The sequence below is a fragment of the Hyla sarda genome, chromosome 3, assembly GCF_029499605.1.
Source record: "Hyla sarda isolate aHylSar1 chromosome 3, aHylSar1.hap1, whole genome shotgun sequence".
In the NCBI taxonomy this organism is placed as follows: Eukaryota; Metazoa; Chordata; class Amphibia; order Anura; family Hylidae; genus Hyla; species Hyla sarda.
The window spans coordinates 185,387,941-185,409,201 of record NC_079191.1 but is presented as its reverse complement, the minus strand read 5'-3'; the positions used below and the strand labels follow the sequence as shown (position 1 = coordinate 185,409,201).

Here is a 21,261-nt window from a genome sequence, read left to right as displayed (position 1 = left end):
TCAGATTGTTTCTTTCATTTTTAAATATGGCTCTGAAAAAATTAAAGAAGCAATCTGATTGGTTGCTTTTGGCAACTGCTTCTCTTTTCCTCTACACATGTTTTGATATATACCATTTTGACTAGTATATAGTCATCCTCTGTATGATTTAATAATTTGACTTCTAAAATCAAATACCGTATCATCCCCCCCATGTCATCATCCAGACCCCCGTCATCATTCAGACCCCCGTCATTATCCCCCCCTTCATCATCACTGCCTGTCAATCCCTTCAGCCATCAGCTGTCCGGGCATGCTGGGAGTTGTAGTTTTGAAACCTCTGGAGGTCCGCAGGTTGAAGACCACTGCAGCCTTCGTCATCTGCCAGACCCCCCCCCCCCTTTAGTTTTCTACTCACCTCCGCTCGGTGGGAGGGAAGGGTGAGCTGGTCCGGGCCATCTTTGCTGCAGGGGCCTTCCAGTGTGGAGGGTTAGTCGTTCCAGGCTGTCCATTTTCACCGGGGGGCCCTCTTCTCCGCGCCTGCCCCGGACTAGTGATGTTGCCTTGACGACGACACATAGGAACGTTCATGCGCGTCCCTGTGTGTCGTCAAGGCAACATCACTAGTCCGGGGCCAGCAGGAGCGCAGAGAAGAGGGCCCCCCGGTGAAAATGGACATCCCAGAACAACTAACCCTCCCCACCGGACGGTCCTTGCAGCAGAGATGGCCCAGACCAGCTCACCCTTCCTTCCCACTGAGGGGAGGTGAGTAGAAAACTAAAGGGGGATGTCTGGCTGATGACGAAGGCCGCAGGCATGCTGGGAGTTGTAGTTGTAGTTTTGCAACATCTGGAGGTCCGCAGGTTGAAGACCATTGAGAAGGAATTGACAGGTGGAGAGTTCACTCGAGTATAAGCCCAGGGGTGCATTTTCAGCACGAAAAATTGTGCTGAAAAACTCGGCTTATACTCGTGTTTATACGGTAGCTGTTACGATAAGAATTTCATTGTGTCTAGAAAAGAATGAATTGAATCGGAAGAATCCGGACTTCGACTCGATTCGAAATAACACATTTTTTCATTAGCGACACCCCTACAATCGTCCTGTATAATGAATAGTTGCAAGCAGCTTTCTGCAATAGATAGGACGATCGCAGCGGGAGTCAGGAGTGACACCTGCTGTGATCTCTCCTCAACTGCAGGTACTACTGCTCCCAACATGAAGCACACTCTGCTCCATGCTGGGAGCTGTAGTACCTGCAATAATAGAAGTTGTCACTTCTGACACCCAATGCCATAGTCCTGTATAATGTATAGATGCAGGCGGGCGGCCGCTCTTCTCTGGTCTATATGAGTATATGCCATATACCTATTATTCATATTTCCGCAGAGAGCTGTGAGTGGCTGGAACCATCTGGCCAATCACAGCTCTCTGCGGGAAATATGAATAAGTGATGTTAATTCTATTCATATCACTGGCCAGCCGGAGTGTAGTACAGTGATGCCAGTGCAGGAGAAAGCCACTCCATATCTGCAATAGAAAAGACAATCGCATCGGGTGTCAAGCGATCTATCTATTAGTACAAGTACTACAGCTCCCAACATGGAACAGTCTGTTCCATGCTGGGAATAGTAGTACTACCTAAAAAATTTAAAGGATAATAGAGAAAAAAAAGTCAAACACACACTTTATTAACCCCTTAAGGACACAGCCAATTTTCACTGTATGACCCGGCCATTTTTTGCACATCTGACCACTGTCACTTTAAGCATTAATAACTCTGGGATGCTTTTACCTTTCAATCTGATTCCAAGATTATTTTTTTGTGACATATTCTACTTTATGTTAGTGGTAAAATGTTGTCGATACTTGAATAATTTCTTTGTGAAAAATTCCAAAATTTGTTGAAAAAATTTTAAATTTAGATTTTTTTTTTTTTACTTTGAAGCCACTCCACTCCTGAGCCTTGTTGTGCACCCGCAGAGCATTTTATGCCCACATATGAGGTATTTACGTACTCAGGAGAAATTGTGTAACAAATTTTGGGGGTCTTTTTTCCCTTTAAACACTTGTGAAAATAAAAAGTATGGGGCAACACCAGTATGTTAATGTAATTTTTTTTAATTTTTTTACACTAACAGGCTGGTATAGCCCCCAACTGTTTCTTTTCATAAGGGGTAAAAGGAGAAAAAGCCCCCCAAAATTTGTAGTGCAATTTCTCCCAAGTACAGAAATACCCCATATGTGGCACTAAACTGTTTCCTTGAAATACGACAGGGCTCCGAAGTGAGAGAGCACCATGCGCATTTGACGGCTGTCACGCTCTCTCCCATAGACTTGCATTGAGGGGACGGGGCTTGAGGTCACACGGGGCGGAGTCATGACGTCACAAACTTCTGTTCCCGTGGACGGAACCCAGACCCTTCAGCACTTCCGGACAAGAAACAGGTGGGTGCCGCATGCTATATTGCGGTGCTCCCCAGCTGCGGGACCCCCATGATAGGGGATGAGATGTCTAGGAGTGGAGTACCCCTTTAAGCATCACCACTTAGCTTGGGTATCCGTTACTGTTGCATAATATCCAGATTCATCCCTATGGAGAAGATTTTCTACAGTTGGCAAGACATCATTCACACAGGATGTACTGTAATAGTTGTGCTGTAAATACATTAAGTATATATCTTCAGGTGCCATTTACTATAGATGACGATGCTTAGATACAATTCACACTGATATTGTGTTTTCTATTAATTAGTCATGCTAGATAGTTCCGTTCACGGATTCCAAGCACAATCCACACTACCAATGCGTTGATTATTGCAATGACCACTGCATATATTACCGACACAATTTACACTAATATAGCGTTTCCAATTATATGATGATATTATGTTATTTATCTTCACAACTTATAGAAGTAGTACACACTGCCGAGATATTACCGCAATATACACCCAGGATATAGTTCACAGTCTGTGCTTAGAGTAACATGCACTTGGAGCATAATACACACTGATATTGCATTTAAATAACATGGCCACAGCGTATATATGTTGAACACAATTTACACTGATATAGCGTTTCCAATTCTAAGGTGATGTTATGTATTTTTATTATTATTTACTCACTCAAGATGTAATTCACACTGCTACTCTGTGCTTTCAATGACCACAGTATATACTCCGAGATAAGTGACTTACAGTATTTAAAATTCACCAACAGTGATTGTGAATACTTCTACTTTTGAATTCAAACACAAGATCAGCATGAATTATGCCCTGAGCATATGCTATGATATGCACAGACTGAGAGCTTATCTCGGATATTACGCAACAGTAACGGATCCCCAAGCTGCTCCAAGTGGTGATGCTTAAGGTGTGAACTTGTGCTGAGCTTTACATTTTCTATAAGTGAAGCATCCATAGACTTTGGCATCCTAAGATGGATGCACTGCTATAAATGCAATCTGATGGTGACCTAATCTGAATATATTTTTTGTTTTTTTACAAATTTTTCTTGATTTTTGACTCGTTATTGCTATTTTTATACTAGCATGATAAAAGCTAAGTTTTAAGGTTCCCTGTACAGTCACTATTTTTCTAGTACCTGTACTAATTGACAGATCGCCCCAGGTATCACTCCTAATACCCGATGCGATTGTCCTTTCTATTGCAGAGATGGAGCGGCTTTCTCCTGCGCTCGCATCTCTGCACAATACTCCGGCCAGCCAGTGAAGTAAATAAAATTACATCACTTATTCATATCTCCTGCAGAGAGCTGTGATTGGCCAGATGGTTCCAGCCAATCACAGCTCTCTGCGGGAAATATGAATAATAGGTATATATATGGCATATACTCATACTGCAATGGGACCAGAGAAGAGCGTCCGGCCGCCTGCATCTATACATTAGATAGGAAAATCGGGACACCCACTGCCATCTGTCTATTAACCACTTAAGGACGCAGGACGTAAATGTACGTCCTGGTGCGGTGGTACTTAACGCACCAGGACGTACATTTACGTCCTGTGCATAACTGCGGGCATCGGAGCGATGCCCGTGTCATGCGCGGCTGATCCCGGCTGCTGATCGCAGCCAGGGACCCGCCGGCAATGGCCGACGCCCGCGATCTTGCGGACGTCCGCCATTAACCCCTCAGGGGCCGGGATCAATACAGATCCCGGCATCTGCGGCAGTGCGCGATTTGAATGAATGATCGGATCGCCCGCAGCGCTGCTGCGGGGATCCGATCATTCAGAACGCCGCACGGAGGTCCCCTCTCCTTCCTCCGTCCGGCTCCCGGCGTCTTCTGCTCTGGTCTGTGATCGAGCAGACCAGAGCAGAAGATAGCTGATAACACTGATCTGTTCTATGTCCTATACATAGAACAGATCAGTATTAGCAATCATGGTATTGCTATGAATAGTCCCCTATGGGGACTATTCAAGTGTAAAAAAAAATGTAAACAAATGTAAAAGTAAAAGTAAATAAAAAGTGAAAAATCCCCTCCCCCAATAAAAAAGTAAAACGTCCGTTTTTTCCTATTTCACCCCCAAAAAGCGTAAATATTTTTTTTATAGACATATTTGGTATTACCGCGTGCGTAAATGTCTGAACTATTAAAATAAAATGATAATGATCTCGTACGATGAATGGCGTGAACGAAAAAAAAAATTTCAAATTCCCAACTTTTTTAATACATTTTATTTAAAAAAAATTATAAAAAATGTATTAAAAGTTTTTTATATGCAAATGTGGTATAAAAAAAAAGTACAGATCATGGCGCAAAAAATGAGCCCCCATACCGCCGCTTATACGGAAAAAAGTTAGAGGTCATCAAAATAAAAGGATTATAAACGTACTAATTTGGTTAAAAAGTTTGTGATTTTTTTAAGCGCAACAATAATAGAAAAGTATGTAATAATGAGTATCATTTTAATCGTATTGACCCTCAGAATAAAGAACACACATCATTTTTACCATAAATTGTACGGCGTGAAAACGAAACCTTCCAAAATTAGCAAAATTGCGTTTTTTGTTTTCATTTCCCCACAAAAATAGTGTTTTTTGGTTGCATCATACATTTTATGATATAATGTGTTATGTCATTACAAAGGACAACTGGTCGCGCAAAAAACAAGCCCTCATACTAGTCTGTGGATGAAAATATAAAAGAGTTATGATTTTTAGAAAGCGAGGAGGAAAAAATGAAAACGTAAAAATTAAATTGTCTGAGTCCTTAAGGCCAAAATGGGCTGAGTCCTTAAGGGGTTAATGTAGGTACCACAGCTCCCAGCATGGAGCAGAGTGTGCACCATGTTGGGAGCAGTAGTACCTGCAGTTGAGGACAGATCACAGCAGGTGTCACTCCTGACACCCGATGCGATCATCCTATCTAGATGTGAGAAAGCCGCCCGCATCTATACATTATAGAGGACGATCGCAGCAGGTGTCAGGAGTGACACCCTGGGCAATCTGTCAATTAGCACAGGTACTGCTACTCCCATCATGGAACAGTCTGTTCCATGTTGGGGATAGTAGTACTACCTAAAAAAATTTTTTAAAAAATTTGAGAAAAAAAAAGTGAAACACACATACACTTTATTAAACACATTATTAAAATACATCATTACTAATAAAAATGTGCTGAGAATTTATTCGGATCGAATCAATTAAAAAACAAAAAAATTCTGCAAATCGTCCAAATCTAATTTTTCTAAAATTCGCTCATCTATAATTGTATCACAATGGGGTGAATAGTAATGTACAATGCTCTAAAAAATAAAGGGAACACTTAAACAACACAATGTAAATCCCACTTCAGTGAAATCACACTGTCCACTCAGGAAGCAACCCTGATTGACAATCAATTTCACATGCTGTTGTGCAAATGGAACAAACAACAGGTGGAAATTGTAGGCAATTAGCAAGACACCCCCAATACAGGACTGGTTCTGCAGGTGGTGACCACAGACCACTTCTCAGTTCTTATGCTTCCTGGCTGATGTTTTGGTTATTCTTGAATGCTGGCGGTGCTTTCACTCTAGTGGTAGCATGAGACAGAGTCTACAACTCACATAAGTGGCTCAGGTAGTGCAGCTCATCTAGGATGGCACATTAATGCAAGCTGGGGCAAGAATGTTTGCTGTGTCTGTCAGCGTAGTGTCCAGAGCATGGAGGCGCTACAAGGAGACTGGCCAGTACATCAGGAGACGTGGAGGAGGCCGTATGAGGGCAACAACCCAGCAGCAGGACCACTACCTCTGCCTTTGTGGAAGGAGGAGCAGGACGATCACTGCCAGAGCCCTGCAAAATAACCTCCAGCAAGCCAGAAATGTGCATGTGTCCACTCAAACGGTCAGAAACAGACTCCATGAGAATGGTATGAGAGCCCAACGTCCATAAGTGGGGGTTGTGCTTACAGCCCAACACTGTGCAGGATGTTTGGCATTTGCCAGAGAACACCAAGATTGGCAAGTTTGCCATTGGTGCCCTGTGCTCTTCACAGATGAAAGCAGGTTCACACTGAGTACATGTGACAGACGTGACAGAGTCTGGAGATACTGTGGAGAATGTTCTGCTGCCTGAAACATCCCCCAGCATGACCAGTTTGGCAGCGGGTCAGTAATGGTGTGGGGTGGCATTTCTTTGGGGGGCCGCATAGCCCTCCATGTGCTTGCCAGAGGTAGCCTGACGGCCATTAGGTACCGAGATGAGATCCTCACTGTTTGGCGGTGTGGGGTGGCATTTCTTTGGGGGGCCGCAAAGCCCTCCATGTGCTTGCCAGAGGTAGCCTGACAGCCATTAGGTACCAAGATGAGATCTTTAAACACTTTGTGAGACCATATGCTGGTACGGTTGGCCCTGGGTCCCTCCTAATGCAAGACAATGCTAGACCTCATGTGGCTGGAGTGTGTCAGCAGTTCCTGCAAGAGGAAGGCATTGATGCTATGGACTGGCGCGCCTGTTCCCCAGACCTGAATCCGATTGAGCACATCTGGGACATCATGTCTTGCTGCATCCACCAATGCCACGTTGCACCACAGACTGTCCAGGAGTTGGCGGAAGCTTTAGTCCAGGTCTGGGAGGACATCTCTCAGGAGACCATCCGCCACCTCATCAGGAGCATGCCCAGGCGTGGTAGGGAGGTCATATTGGCACGTGGAGGCCACACACATTACTGAGCCTCATTTTGACTTGTTTTACGGACATTACATCAAAGTTGGATTAGCCTGTAGTGTGGTTTTCCACTTTGATTTTGAGTGTGACTCCATATCCAGACCTCCATGGGTTGATATATTTGATTTTCATTGATAATTTTTGTGTGATTTTGTTATCAGCACATTCAACTATGTAAGGACAAAAGTATTTTATACCATTAGTTCATTCATTCAGATCTTAATGTTCCCTTTATTTTTTTGAGCAGTGTATTATGATTAGGAGTGAAAAGTTATGTATTTGTGTTTCTTTTGTGGCTAATGGCTATGATGAATATTGTGTTTTTGTTTTTTGAAATGTAAAAGCCTTTTTTTCCCCTCCTGATCAATATGAAAAGCCTAATTAAACCCACGACGATCCAGTTATCATATGTAATAAAACCTTTCTCAAGGATTTAAGACAATAGAACAAATGAATGAACACAAATTGACTTCCAATTAGTATATCTATATTGTGTCTGTTTACAGACGAGCACATGAAAAGTATGTGAACAAACCCGCTCTCATTCCACATTTTGTTCTAACCATAATCAGATCAATTATCATTTGCATTAAGATTGCATTCACTCTGGTGAAGAAAAAAATGTTTTCAATCAAATTGTGACTGAAAGTTTTACAGACTTGTAAATTACTGTAAAATATTAATCCTTCCAGTACTTATCAGCTGCTGTATGCTCCAGAGAAAGTTGTGTAGTTCTTTTTAGTCTGATCAAAGTGCTCTCTGCTGCCACCTCTGTTCGTGTCAGGAACTGTCCAGAGCAGTAAAGGTTGGCTATGGGAATTTGTTTCTGCTCTGTACAGTTCCTGACACGGACAGAGGTGGAAGCAGAGAGCACTGTTGTCACACTGGAAAGAACTACACAACTTCCTCTGGAGTCTACAGAAGCTGATAAGTACTGGAAGGATTAAGATTGTTACATAGAAGTAAATTACAGATCTGTATAACTTTTCGACACCACTTGACTTAAAAACATTTTTTTCCCCACCAGCGTATCCCTTTAACCCCTGCTTCTCCACAGGACGTGTGTGTATAGCTTGGGAAGGGGAGGCAGCTACAAAGCGGAATTTTCTTCCTGCTCTGTACCACGCCGCCCCATCTGGAATCAACAGCTGGGCAACAGCTAATAGCCTGCAGTGGAGATTATCACTGCAAGGCTATTAACCCTTTAGATCATACGATCAAAGCCGTTTGCAGGAGCTAAAGCCAAAAATCACTCAGCTCTGATCACCTCATATAACTGCCGGAGGGTCTCTACCTGCCTCTGTGCCATTTGACTTTTTCTCTGTGGCTTCAGCCTACTTTTGCAGGCCAGAGCAATAGAGCACAGATAACACTGATCAATGCTGTGCAATAGCCCACCATTTTTAACCCCCTTAGTTTTTTCCTTTTTTTCCTCCTCCCCTTCTAAAAATCATAACACTTTAAATTTTCCACCTACAGGCCCAAATACTGGCTTGTTCTTCGCACCACCAATTGCACTTTGTGGTGTCAACAACTATTTTACCACACATTCTTTTTATATGAAAATGAGCATATTTAAAAATGTTATCTTAACTATTTTATTTTTCCGTATTCGGGGATGTGTGAGGGTGCATCATAGAAGGGGAGCGGGACAAGGATGTACAGGTACGCCCTTGATCCTTAAGAGGTGAAATGCTAGGAATCAAAAGGTTCCGTGTTATAAACCCCTATAGGGACTAGCAAAACTGTAAAAAAAATATAAAAAAATGAATTCTTTTTTTTGGCTTCACCATACATTTTGTGGTAAATGAGTGATGCCATTACTAAGTAAATTTATTCCAGCAAACAACAAGCCCTATAGATGAAAAAGTGTGAAAAAATTGGTTATGGGCTTTAAAAGGCGAGGAGAAAATTGCTCCGTCAACAATTAAATGTATATTTATAAACCTGGTTTAGCAGAACTCAGCTGGTCGAGCATTGATAAAATGACTCAGAGACCATTTGAGATTATATCAAAACTTTGCAACGACAACTGTCTTGTATTATTTCTTCTCCGGTAATAGGTAGGAGAAAGTTCTGTCATAAATTATAGACACCAGTTTGTTCCTTTTCTGGCAAAATCATATTAATTTCCAGAAAACACTGACAGAGAAAAAGCAGCAGCCCTACAGGAGACTGATAACTGTGAAGTGAATGACTCAGAACCAGATCACAGCTGATTCAGATCATACAGAGAATACTTCATTACCGCTTATTAACATGACAGCAACCTGGGGCTTACAACCAATCTTAGTGATTTTAAAAGGGATTTATAATATGCATAGACTGTAAGCATTATCACAAGGCAGGGTGCACAAACAAACTGGGATAAAAGATTACAAGATGTTCACCTCCTGTCTCATAGCACATTGGTTACATTTATGTAAACAGGAAATAACCTCAATTGTATTTAATGTATTATCTGCTTCACACTAACTTATTGGTGAGAAATACTTGGCTCAAATGATAGGAGTTGCACTTAAGCACTTAACAGCCACTGGTGACGGGCCCACAATACAATACATTTGGTGAAAATGTAAGAAAATGTAACCACAATACATAAACACAGACCAAAACGTCACTTTCACACAACAGAATTTTTGTCCCTATTTTGCATCAGTATTTGGCTTTTGGACTAGAAAATTGGCAGATAGTTAGATGCCAACATGTCATAGGGAGCTTTTGTCTTTCTGTGTGTAAAACGATGTCCAAGAGTATATTTACAATAGGAATTGAAGAAACCAATCACTTAGTGGTCGTAGTCTTGCAGATAAAACTTCTTTATTTCATATCAAGGAAATACATTGAAGTAGGAGTGTTCCTTGGGAGACAGACCGTTTCATGCAATAAGTGATTTTTTCAACATCATGTGGTCCAGAGGAGTGTTTAAGTAGTCCAATGTTTGACAGAGTTAAAACAAAATGGTAAGTTAATACAAATCACTGGAAAACTTCATCTCATTAAAGCTTGTTAAGATTCGAAGAGTTTCTTGTCTCTAAATTCTTCAGAGCCCCTGAGACTCTCATGTCCTACAGATGTGTCATGGCTCAGGATAACTCAAAATATCTGTCAGAAGCTTACCAGCTTATTAAAGAAGCATGATTTCACAATACTGTGTTGAGACATGTGTACACTATACGGGTCTAAGTGTGGTCACGTTGTGGTTGTTATGTGAGTTGCAGCCTGTTGAGAGTTTTGCTGGCATAATGTAAAGCTAAATTCAGCAAAAGGTAAAAGTAAACACAATTGTTGGTGAGGGAAATTTTGGATGCCATTAGCCTTTGGGGAGGATGGAGTAGAGGGTATGCCAATAGGTAAAAGTAAACACAATTGTTGGTGAGGGAAATTTTGGATGCCATTAGCCTTTGGGGAGGATGGAGTAGAGGGTATGCCAATAGGTAAAAGTAAACACAATTGTTGGTGAGGGAAATTTTGGATGCCATTAGCCTTTGGGGAGGATGGAGTAGAGGGTATGCCCATAGGTAGGAATAATCAGGATAGGGTGAATGCTTGTATAGGAGTAAAGTATAGTGTGGTTGCAAATGGAGATGTTTGAAGGAGTTCCTGGCTGAAATCTGTTAGAAATAGGCCAAAACTGCATGACTGAAAATCCAAAATGAAAAAGAAGGAAGTTGCAGCTTACAGGAAAAAATAAATCTGTAGGTGCTAAGGCAGAAGTGGAGTCAGTGCCAGGGGCAGACTGACAACACCCAGGGCCCCTGGAACAAATCAAACTTGTTAACGTAGGTAAGATAATTTCCCATGACCAATAACATCAGTATACAAGGAGGACATATATACCACTACACAATAACTGGATGATATCACCTTTCTGTACTGAATAAAACTATTATACACAACCAGTATTCCCCCATGCAGTGGCCACATAGTGATAGATACCAGCTGTAAACAGGAGTTGTATACCATATGAGTGATTATAAAACAGGACCATATGGTGGTAGATATCAGCTGTACAAAGAATCTGTATACCATATAACTTATTACATACAGGACCATATAAAGGTAGATACCAGCTGTAAGCGTTCTGCAGACAGTATAAGTGATTACAGTTACTAGTGACTCAAAGGCGATGTCTTCTCTAGGTGACTCACAGGCATTCACTTTTTTTTTTTGGAGTCGTTCACTTTTCTTTTTTAACTATTCGGCCCAAGGCATCATCATGAACACTTCTCCTGGTCAAGACTCATCTCCACAGAACCTGCCAGAACAGCCAGACAAATGTTTTAGGCTTATTTCTATAGCACAATACCCACCTCTTAAGAAAATCCCTGTGTATTGCCCCTCACAGTAAAAAGGCTGCTTTGTGTCCTCATATAATTGTAGGCATTTGTAGGCCTTGCTTTGTCACCATGTATATTTAAAGACCCCTCTGTGCCCCATAAATATATATATTTGTAGATCCCCTGTGCCCCCACATATATTTGTAAGCCCCCTCTCTGTGCCCCCATAGATATACATTTTTAAACCCCCTCTCTGTGCCCAAATATACATTTGTAGACCCACCTGTGCCCCATATGTAGCTGTGCCCCCACAAACATACTGCTTCCAGCCATATAATATACAGTATATGGCTGGAGGCGATATGTCTGTATAATGCCCCGCTTCAGTGCTCCAACCGTTGCCCCTCTTGTCTGGGGTCCGGATCTACTGCTACAGCCTGTGGGCCATAGCAGTAGGTCCCCGGCCTGGAGGATCAGTGACCGGAGCACCAAAGATTACCAGGTGCAAACTTACAGTCCCGGTCAGCCCGTGCATCCTCCTTCTCACTGCTCCACTGCCCGCTCCTACAATCAGGGTGCACAACCCATCAGTGATGTGCCTGCGTACTCTGCCTCCTGGCAGTCTGTGCAAATTTAAAGTGGCCGCCGGTCCCCACGGTAGTGTAGCCGGGGCACATGAAAATTATGACCAAAATATGAAAATAGCATAAAACTATATCTCAACCATTACAAATTGACATATTAATGTGTCTACACACAGACTTTTTTCACTTAACAGCTTCAATAACAAACACTGTGTAACAATCAAATCACTTGTGACAGCTGCTAGACAGTGGTATCTACATCATGTAAATGACACACAAATGTACGCCTAGGACCTGCAGTTGTAGCAAGTTGAGTCTTTTTTCAATCTGTGTAAGTTCTGTCGTGGATTCTTGTTTCTTGATTTTCCAGCAAAAAGACTAGACAGAGCCATGCTGAGTTTTTTTGATCCTTGCACATTGGATGCCAATGATGTGGAGTTTTTCTCTGTATTTTTTATTTGTATCTATATCCACAGTGTTTATGCAGGCGAATCCACAGCTGCAAAGTTGCAGCTGATGCTTTTGGTTTGGACTGTGTTAAAAATAGTCAATAGGGTTAATTTAATAATACTGTTTAATTTTTAGACAGTGTGAACTTGGATAGGGGGAATTTACTGGCATTTCATATACTGGTCTTTAGTAAAATTCCACTGCATTCAGCAGATTCATTAAGAAGTGTGCACCTCCTAATTAATCTACCTTTGCACTTAGAAATCTATGCTTGCTCTTAGCTACCATAGCTTTACAGTATAGTTTATGCCAGGTACTGGCGTTAACTATAATAAACATGCCATGCTATGGAGGCCCTACCCTCTTTTTTATGAAGCTTCACCAACCCAGAGAAAAGTTACAATTCTTTACACAAATAAGCTTTGCACAAAAAATTATGACTTTTGTACACCAAAAACAGACCCATATGAGGACTTGTTTACTTTTTAATGTCATCTTTTTTACCATAACATGGATGATGCAAGAAAGAAATTATTATTTGTGGCGGAAATTAAAAGAAAACAGCAACTTTTGAGGGAATCCTTTGTTTTTCTTTTTTTTGTTTTTTTTTTTTTGCACAGTGCACTTTACAATAAAATTGTTCTTTTTATTCAGAATGTTCTTGTTTTTCAGTATATAGGGCTGTATGATAGCTTATTTTTTCAGATATCATCTTTATTTTTTATCACTTACATCTATGTGACTTTTTGGTCACTTTTCATTCTAATCTCCTAAAATGTAGATCCAGTGGAAGTTAACCCCGATTTTCAGAAGCAGGCACAAATGTCACTGATTTTAGGGAAACAAATCTTTTCTGACTCCAAACCTGTACATTGAAATAAATCCTTGGATCAACAAGCCTTCTCCCATAGTATTGTCACTATAATTCATAAAACACATATTTCAGACCCCTTTTAAATTTTTCGACAACTTTCCTAGTTTCCCCAGACATACAGGATGCCTACTTGCCAAATTTGCCGTCTTGTGTATCAATACATCTGTTTATTGCCTTTTCATACGCTTATGTGGATAACATTTAACTGGCCTTAATACATTTTTACATGGTATCTAAAACTTTAAAAGCTCAGAAGAGCAAGTTCCTATATATACAAGTAAGGAATGTTTTTGAGAAAGATGAAAGTAACCCTAGATGGGAAATATATAGACACAAATAAATGGACAACATATTTAGACTGTATCAGTAAAAGATCTGGGCAAGGTATATAAAGGCTTGATAAGATCCTTCCTGGACAGATCTCCTCCAAAAATTTGACAAAAATGGTCGCATGAGGTTAGACAGATAGAAGCAGAAGAATAGGGGGAGGTGTTTAAAAATATTGTGCGTTCTTCTCTAAATATGAATCATAAGATCTCAATGATATAAAAATGCTTCATAGGATTCCATATACACCTAGGTTCTTAAACAATATAGGAAAAAGAGCAGACTCAAATTTTCCAAAATGTCAAGCATAAGAAGCGGATCTGATTCATATGGCCTGGGGTTGCCTTAAGATAAGTTTTGGGCTGAGGTATATAAAACAATAGAGAAGAAATTTTGGAAAAAATAAACCTCAATGTAAAAGCAGCTATCCTAGGGATAGGACTAACGGAGGAGGTGAGGAATAATGTTATATTAAAAGTTTTTGGGAGAATATTTATATTGAGGAGGTGGTTTACCCCAGCGGGTCCAAAAGTTAAAGAATGCAACAGAACAGATGAGAAGATATGAGTCTATTTATTACAGAGGGAAGAAAAATGCCCTTAATATCGAATGGAGGAAATGGGAGGAGACAACCTAGCTGGCTGGGGAAAGAGGGGGGGGGGGAGTGGAGGGGGAAGGATTGAGCAGGCAAGCATGATGTTGTGTATTGTTATTAACTGCTGTAATGTATATTTGAAAAAAATTACAAATCTTTGAATATATAAAAAAAAATACTTTAAAAGCTCACTTTCTAGGTAATAAACCTAATATTTGCCTTTATGTACTGAGCCATTATTTAATCCCTAGAGCAAAGTAACAGCACCTTGACCTCTCCCCCTCCACCAATCCGTAAGTGACGGCATATATTCGTAAAATTAGAATTTCCTGCAGTAGCTTTTATCTTCTTACAATGATATTGAATTTTCCCTCTTTATCTTCTGCTGACAACACATCAAAAAAACAAATAAAAACAACAAAAATGCATCAAACACAAAAAAATCCATTACTTGAGCAGAAACTTGCTTGCTACCAATTTTATTGTATTTTTTTCACATTTTGGAAATGTGCAATCTCCTCGGCATAAGTTATGTGAAGATTTTATATAAAGCATAAATAGCAGTGTTAAAAGTCATCTAGTTTTGGACACATTATATTAGATGAAAGATAACATGTCTTGTAAGCATAATAACTGAAATCACACTCTTCTGCATCATGTTATCACCTGAACATACACGCGGCACATCACACAATTTTGTTTTTGAACAAATAAAATGGGTTTGAAGGAAGGGAATATATAGTGCTGTAGATATACTGTATAGGTCGAGAGACATCTAGCAATGGCATGATTTGGCAATGTTCTCTGTTACAGATTTTAGGTTTCAATACCTTACACAAAAAAATTTCAATTTTTCTAAGCTTGACATGAAAAAAATACAAAAATGTAATGCTGACATGCTGGTACTCTGGTCCATCACTTTCAATCTATAATAGAAGAAGAATATAAGTGGCAGAAATTTTAGCAGAATAGTGTGGGAAACATTTAGTTCTAAAATACTGGTAAGGATCTCGGTAGGCATTTTGCAACAATGCAAATTAAATGGAAGACCTAAATAAAAAATAAAAAAAGGTTTGCATAGTTAAATGTGATGAAAACCATGTAGTGGAGAAGTGAAGGGCAAAACTTCCATGAACTGAAGATAAAAATGAAGTTGACAGTGTCCCTTGGCTAATAGATAATAACATTACTATTACAGATTCATTGTGGAGCCCACTGCATACATGAGGAGAGAGCTTCGCTTTCTCCAGTATCTCTCAATAGTGACTACAAACTGCTGTATATCTACATACAGCAGAGGGTTGGGCAGAAAGTTATCGCTTCTATTAGCTGAAGTGCACAATATATTTTGGTGCCACTTTGGGATATAGGAGGACAGACTGGTCCGGTCTTGTTTAATAGAGAACAGAATGGTCCCCATAAAATGGAAAATCTTATGATCAGTATCATAAATAAAGGGCCATTTCAAGTGAAGGGACTATGCTGGGATGTACTGCTGTACCTTTATTATAAGAAATAATGGGCTCAGCTCCTTAGCCAGCTCCTTTTCCCTTTTGCGACGTCTGGACCTAATAGTGCATCAAAGGTTAGTCAGTGGTTCATTTACATGCTTGCAGGTCTAGAAACACCTGTAATAAATACAAAAATGGGTAAAAGGCTTAAAGGGGTACTCCGGCCCTAAGACATCATTTCCCTTATCCAAAGAATAGGGGATAAGATGCCTGATCGCAGGGGTCCCGCCGCTGGGGATCCCTGCAATCTTTCATGCAGCACCCCATTATCATCAGCCTTCAGAACTAACATCGCACCGGGTCTGATGAATCACGATCACAGGGTCGGATTATCACACGGGGGTGGGGTCGAGCTGTGATGTCACGATCTGCACCCTCAATGCAAGCCTATGCGAGGGGGCCTGACGGCTATCACGCCCCCTCCCATAGGCTTTCATTGAGGGGGCGGATCGTGACATCACGGCTCCCCTCCCCCCGGTGTGATACTCCGGCCCTGTGATCATGATTCATCAGAACCGGTGCGATGTTCGCTCTGGAGGCTGATGATAGCGGGGTGCTACATGAAATATTGCGGGGATCCCCAGCGGCGGGACCCCGTGATCAAGCATCTTATCCCCTATCCTTTGGATAGGAGATAAGATGTCTTAGGGCCAGAGTACCCCTTTAAAGGAATAGGGCTTTCCTGCAAATTTGGGGGAACTATACAGCCAGGAATACACAAAGGGGAAGATTCATCAAAACATATCCAGAGGAAAAGTTGCCCAGTTGCCCATAGCAACCAATCAGATTGTTTCTTTCATTTTGCAGAAGCCTTGTGAAAAATGAAAGAAGCAATCTGATTGGTTGCCATGGCCAAATGCACCACTCTTCCTCTACACAGGTTTTGATAAATCTCCTCCAAAGACTTTATGGAGAAAAATTTAGGCTGCAGTTGCAGGTTAAAGGAAGACATTGGGGGAGATTTATCAAAACCTGTGCAGAGGAAAACTTGCCCAGTTGCCCCTAGCAACCAATCAGCTTGCTTCTTTCATTTTTATGAAGGCCTGTGAAAAATGAAAGAAGCACTTTGATTGGTTGCCAATGGCAACTGGGCAAGTTTTCCTCTGCACAGGTTTTGATAAATCTCCCCCATTGTCCCCAATTTACCAATCTGCTGGAAACCAAAACTGTCTCTTTTTGCCTATACACAGCCAATCACAGATCAGCTTTCATTTTACCAGAACTTGTTAAGACAAGAAAGCTGAGCTGTGATTGGTTGTTATCTGCAAAACTAGACAGTTTGGCTGAAGTACAGTTGCATAGCATAGCCATAGCTTTATGGAATTTCCTAGTACCCACCCTTGTTATAGAAAGAGACACAAAAACTACACTTGGTTCACAATATAACCCACTAGTATGAAATTTCCAGTGATAATTTCTTTAAATATGCCTTTGATATAATATAACAGCACATTACCAGTGTAGTACCCACGTATATATGTGAATATAACTACAGGTGGTACAGAGGTTGCACCTGAACCTTGGCCTTGTGTCTTGCCGTTATGCTACCTAGGTGGACAGCAGTTCCATACATGGCTTAGGCCTGTCACTGATTTGCACCATGATCCAGCAGTTTGCCATTATGTATGTCAATGTACTGTTCTGCACTATAAGTAAGGTACTTAACTCCACACTGACTGAGCCATTTAGGTGACAGACACTAGTTGTGGAATCTTAATAATCTTTAATTTCGTACCACAATTAGCTATATCACAGTGATGGGCAGGTTAATGGAGGGATTCACTGAGGAGATCTGTAAAGATAAGTAGGATAAATGTAATGCTAACAAGCCAGGTTATGTTATATTCTTATAAATTGCTGCAGCTTTCATTTTTATTCATTTTAGCTGATCAGGTGCGAAGATCAGGAGTCAGGAGTCAAATGTTATTCCAAAAAGACTAATGATGGTGCATGCTGGACTAGTTTTTCATACCTGCTTAACAAAGGTTATCCAACTCATTATACAGGTTCCTCCAGAAATGGCCATTGTCCCATCAGATGTACAGTATGCGTCGTTAACTTCATTTAGCAATTCTGTTCTTTTGTGTTAAGATTTCCTCACAATGAGTCTTTGGCTCAAAATGCGAGAAGAAATAGATCACTGCCAAGTAAACTGACCTTGCGGTGCCCTACAATCAATATAGTAGAAAACTGGCGTCCTTCTTGTCTGGAAAGAATATACATTACATTAAAGCTATATTTTGATTTAGGATTTTAACTCTCCATTGAGCAGAGATGGAGTCTTGCTTCATAGCAGGCACCTATACTTCTCTAGATTCTTCAAAGGATCTGATATTTTACACAATTAAAGACGTTACTATAGCCATTTTGTCATCTAAGGGAAGACTAAATAACCTGGTTTTGAAGTTGCACTTTAATAGCCCAGTAGACTTATTATGAATATAGTTGAGCTCCTTTGATGTGCTGTACACCTATGTAGTTTTGTCATGATTTGTGTCATTTTGTCATAAAAAATTTATTGGATTCAAGCTGTTGACACAGTTGGCATCTGTTTCAAATTCATTTTATACTGACAGCAAGCTGCTGCTGGCAAGTATGCACTCTTTTTATCATCAACAGGGTGGCATTCTTGGCATAGCTCCTTATCCTTCCCTAAAGTTTACCTTTTTTAATTAGTTTGTTGGTGCTTATTTTTAAAGGAGTTTTTTGTTGTTGTTTTTTAAAGTAACTATTCATTTTTATTCTTTCTTTTCTAACTACATAAACAATCCCAGGAGATTTATATAACTATATTTGATCGATATGCAATAATTTCATGACACCTCTTTTCCAGTTGTTGTACCCCAACGTCCAGTTTTTTTTAGTTTCATATACTGTTAACCATACAAATGGAGTGGCTTTATGGGTGTTACATAAGTAACAGAGAATTACCTTGGAAATTCATCTCTGATGAAGGAAAACAGCTTTTTCCGAAATGCGTTATTTTCTTTTTGACCCTTACAGCTAGGTGTAGTTACATCACACACAGCCATAGGTCTTCGTTACCATTCACCAAACGCAATCGCTGGTTGTAGATGCCACCGGCCGGGGCAGTCTCCCAGCATGAGAGCATTTTGCAAGAACTTTTCTGTAGCAACATCCTTTCTGGTGAAAGTGTTTTGTAACAAATCTTTGGGAACGCTCATTAAATGGAACAGCTACTTAGTATCCACAAAGTAAAAAGACACCTTGTTATCATTAACAGAATAACTCAAAATATAGAAGTGATACATAGAAACACTGATTTGCCTGTCTTTAAAGGGGTATTCCGAGCAAAAACATTTTATCCCCTATCCAAAGGATAGGGGATAAGATGTCTGATCGTGGGGGCCTGCTGCTACCCGACCCCCCGCGATCTCCCTGCATCACGCCCCCTCCCATATACATGAATGGAGGGGGCGTGGTGTGACATTACGTCCCCAGTGCTGGAAACCCGGAGGTTTCTGAAACTGGAGATTCAGCACCCGCATAGAATGCGGGTGCTTCAGGAAGATCGTGGGGGGTCTAAGCAGCGGGCCACCCGTGGTCAGACATCTTATCCCCTATCCTTTGGATAGGCAATAAAATGTTTTTGATCGGAATACCCCTTTAATGATCAATTCATGACTGTTTTTGAACAAATGGAGCGCTGGTACTAAATAATTTCATCTATAAAATTTAAGAAAGAAATTGCAAATTTAGAAAGAAATTAAATCAGAGTAAGAGAAATCTTTTTATTTTGTGACACAACAAAGGTATGTAGACCATTGTAAGTGTTTAAGATATATACAGTGCTACAGTACAGATGTTGGTAACAACACAAGTAATCCATACACACAAATAACCTAAAACAAATTAGCTTAGACATTAAGTTATGGGTAATATTGTGAAATAACAAAGTAAAAAAAATAACAAAGGAAAACGTATTTAATGTGCTTATTGATATTTATTTAATGCTTTGTATAAAAACTTTTGTTGGTATTGACAGCTGCAAGACTCCTTCTGTTTGGAGACAGTAGTCACATGCATTGTTCTGGTGTAATTTTGGCCCAGTCTTCTAGTGGTTCTATGAGCCTCTTCTATGAGCCATAACCTTCAGTTCTTGCCATAGATTTTCAATAGGATTTAAGTCAGGGGACTGGCTGCACCATTCTAGAAGCTTTATTTTATTTGAGAGTTTCCTTGGCTGTGTGTTTGGGATCATTGTGATGATGAAATGTCCACACACGTTTCATTTTCATCATCCTGGTAGGTGGAAGCAGATTTTTGTCAAGAATGTCTCTGTAAATTTGCCCATTCATCCATCCTTCAATGATGTGAAGTTTGCCAGTGCCAAGTGAGCGTGCATACAGACCATGGCGGCAGAGTGCATTACTTACTGTTGTCTTTAAGACAACAGTACCTACTAATTCCAGGTCTTTATGAAGTATTGGTAAGACAGACCCTTTAGTTATGATGAAATTATTTCTCGATAATTCTGCATGTTTAAAAGAAATTTTATTTAATTAAAATTCATTTTTTTTTCTGATACTTTTAGCAGTGCTTTCAATATGAAGGATGAGTACATCCAATTGTTAGAAAGGAAAGAAAACAATATCACACAATAACTCACAGCTAGAACTAACAATATACATTAAAAAAGCCACAGCAACTAACCTATTAAAGGGGTACTCCGGTGGAATTTTTTTTTTTATTAAATCAACTGGTGCCAGAAAGTAAAACAGATTTGTAAACGACTATTGTTAAAAAAATCTTTACCCTTCCAGTACTTTTTAGCAGCTGTATGCCTCAGAGGAAATTCTTTTTTTATTTTTTTATTTCTTTTTTGTCTTGTCCATAGTTCTCTCTGCTGACACCTGATGCCCATATCAGGAACTGTCCAGAGCCAGAGAAAATCGCTATTGCAAACCTATGCTACTCTGGACAGTTCCTGACACGGACAGAGGTGTCAGCAGAGAGCACTGTGGACAACACAAAAAGAAATTCAAAAAGTAAAGAATTTCCTCTGTAGCATACAGCTGCTAAAAATACTGGAAGGGTAAAGATTTTTTAATAGAAGTAATTTACAAATCTGTTTAACTTTCTGGCACCAGTTGATAAAAATAAATAAAATAATAATAATAATATATATATATATATATATATATATATATATATATATATATGTTTTCCACCAGAGTACCGCTTTAAGTTTTTATTCAGTATTCCAACAATATTGCTCTTAGTAACATGCAATTTTTAAGCATTTTGCCCACCTGAATGCTCTAAATCTATGGATTGTTAAAAAAGAAGCTATGAAAGATGAAGTGAGAGGAGATCTCTAATAGGGGTTTCAGGAGCAAAATATATCTTGTACTAGATTGAAAATTACCCTGCCACACAGTTAAAAGTTTAGAAAATGGCCTCAATAAAAATATAGCTTTCTATATTTTTAAGCCTTGTACAATGATATGTTTAAGTTGCAC

The 21,261-nt window shown here is 40.0% G+C and overlaps 1 protein-coding gene across 3 annotated transcripts in view; it reads left to right on the top strand.

The window, feature by feature from the left end:
- The window catches only part of CSMD1 (CUB and Sushi multiple domains 1), a 1,887,231-nt gene that overhangs the window by 631,804 nt on the left and 1,234,166 nt on the right, over positions 1 to 21,261 (top strand). The gene's annotated exons all lie outside the window — the stretch shown is intronic.